Below are 2,986 nucleotides of genomic sequence, written 5' to 3'. Positions count from 1 at the left end.
TGTCTCTCTCTTTATTTATTGTTCATTTCAGTCTGGGTTTAATTGCATTGTGCCAGGCTCTGGACAGCAGTTCTGTATCCAACCCCAGAGCGATGTGCACTCTCCTAAGACCCCAAAGCAGAAATGCCCTCATCCTAGGGAAAGGACAGGGAAAGAGGGTAGAGGAGGCAGGGCAATGCTTTTACCAGAAATGATGACCACCGTGTTTTTCTTTTACTATTTTCATGTACAGTTTGCTTCTGATGCACAACAGAAAGACACTGTGATAGAAGTTGCTGTGACTGGAGCACCAGCATTGGCTGAGTCACGGTGGGGGCTTTGCCAGCTGTCTTAGGAAAGAGGGAGTCCTTACTTTAAATGATGGATCTAAAACGTGAAGGACTGGGCCTCGGCTGTTCCTTGGCCAGCACGTGGATTCTGAGTGGTCTGCATCCTGGTTCCCCTGGTTTTGCCAGCAGTGAGACTGTATGAAACAGCTGCTGACCTACGTGTTGGGGGGGGAGGGAGATGTTATAACCTCAGAGCTGCTTGTGCCTCTTGACAGCACTGTTAGAAACGCTGAAATACAGAGGGTGAGTTTTCTTCCCTAAACTGGGAAATAATTACAGTAAGAGGGAATGGGAGAACTCTTCCAGCTTTGCTCCCTGTGACACTGATGGGGGTTTTGTCACTGAGAAATAGTGGCTTTCATTATGGTCTCACTGCTGCCACAGAGCACCAAGCAGAGCTGTCATCTCCAGGTGACAGAGCTGTAAGAATACTCCCCTCTCTAGGTCAGGCAAGTAAGTAACTTTGAGAGGCTGGTGCTTAAGAGCAGTTCCTTGCCCTGATGCACTTCTTGGCTTTCAGTGACTCTTGGCTCTCTTGCTGTGAGCAGCCCCAGGGTTCCAAATTCATTGTCTCATGCTCATGTCTGACTCTGAATGACCCTCAAACACAGAGGCTCTACCTGGGGGGGGCTCTCACACTCAACTATGTCTAGGAAATAGGTGACGCTGCTCTGAGACATGACTGCATCCTATGAATGGGACCTTCTCCCTTCGTGGCTTTTCAAAGCCACCTCACTAACAGGTGACAGATAGAAGATGCCATTGCCTTCTACTGTGGGAGGACCTTCAGAAAGAGCATGGCTGAGGGTTAGAGTCCAACGTGGTTCTTTTGGTACCAGGTGAATGCTTGCTCACTGCCAACACACCAACTGCTCCTGTGCCACGCCAGCCAGGGCACAGAGGTCACCAGGGTGGTCTGGAGTCATCTGGAGCCCCGTGTGGCACAGGGAGACAAAGCTTTGTTGTGCTGTTAATGCGTGCCCAGGCCTTGTGAGAACTTGGCAGCAAGCTGGATTTGCAGAGCTGGCAGGAAAGAGCATCCCTTTTATTATGAACATGAGTCTCTAATAGAAAATCCACTAAGGGTCACTGTTTCTGAGAGCTGGTGGAGTTAGTAGTCATCTGGAGCAGATCTAGCTTTTGAGGAGCTCCTTCCTGCAGACCTGACTTGGTTGGAATTGTAACTAAGGCTTTCCCTTACTGTGCATCACAATAAGGGACAAAGCAAAGTACTTCAGCGTGTGCAGGGTAGGCTTGGTGGACACTTGAGATAACAAAAAGTACATTTTATGTATGATTGCTCCATCCATCTGCACACCACAGGTGTAAACAGTGTCTATATTAGTGTGCACGTGAAGTTTGAAGCCGTGTACGTCCCTGGGGATGGCTGTGTATACACAAATTTTTAAAAGCAAATCCAACCTTTCTTTTACTGTCAGTAGAAAAGACAACAGACTTGATGCTCGTAGATAGTTGTTGTTAAGTCCTTTTATATTACAAAATGTGCCCGTGACCGCTGGCATTTTCCTGGGCACATGGAGTAGAAGCCTTTCAGAGTGAATTCTTACGCTCTACATGGAAATTCAGCTTGTGGTGACGTTTTCCTGAAGCCTGGTGTGTTTATTTGCTGGTGTTGCTGGGTGACACTACCTCTTACAGCACATGCACTCCTCTGCTAGCAGACTTCCTTGGCTTCCTCTTGAAAACACAGCACCTGTCCGGGCATCCACATGAGTTACTTGCAAACTGATTACAAGCTTTGCATCGCATTGCCTCGCTCCCTAACACTTTTTAGATTTTCTTCTATTTTCCCCTTTTCCCCCTCTTTCTTTAAAAAAAAGTGGGGAGAAAGAAGACAGAAGCCCTGTAACTTTCAGTAGGTTGATATCAACATATAAGAAGTTGATCAGGAGTGTACACTGCGTGTTTTGCAAGGCTGGGCGGGTGGGTTGGGGAATGGATGGAGCAGAAGTAGGTCTTTCTCCAGTCTCGGGGGCTTCTGCTGCTCATAAAAGTTGTGTAGGCTTTCTTCTGAAAGGCGTTTTATTAAAGTGAGATTGGATGTTGCTGTACCTCTGGCCCTCTTCATTGTGCTTTGCTGAGCTGCACGTTTGAAGGTCTTTGCATTCGAGTAAAGAGTGTGACCTCTTGTGTGCAGAGGAGGAGAGGCAGGGGTAGTGCCACCCAGCGATTTGTAGGAGAGCACTTCAGCAAGCCAGATGTGAAACCCAGGCTACAGGGGCACCACTGGAAGGGACAAGGGTTACTTCTCACCAACAGGCAGTGGTGACAGGTCAGGTGTGCAGTCCCACAGGGCAAGGAAGTCATCTTCCAATGGGATTTTGCCTGGCAGTAGTGATGCCCCAGGAGCTGCCAGCTGCTGCAGCTTCTCTAGGGTGAGCTTCCCCGTGCTGTGTTGATGCTCCATCCGTTGGGATTCCTGTGTCATGTTCTCTGGGTGCCACTACTGTGTCCTTTCCCTAACGCAGCAGAGATTTTGGTGCCTCCCTGACAAGGCAGGGTGGTCATTTGACTGCAAAATAAGGTTTTAAAAATCTTAAAACCTTTTAAAAAACTTTGCTTTTTTTTTTTAAAAAAAAAAAAAAGGCAATCTTTGAGGTCTCTGCTGCTGCGACCCTGGCAGAGATGGGACTGAG

This window comes from Merops nubicus, unplaced genomic scaffold, assembly GCF_000691845.1.
Source record: "Merops nubicus isolate BGI_N331 unplaced genomic scaffold, ASM69184v1 scaffold1090, whole genome shotgun sequence".
Classification (NCBI taxonomy): Eukaryota; Metazoa; Chordata; class Aves; order Coraciiformes; family Meropidae; genus Merops; species Merops nubicus.
This window is presented reverse-complemented; position numbering follows the sequence as displayed.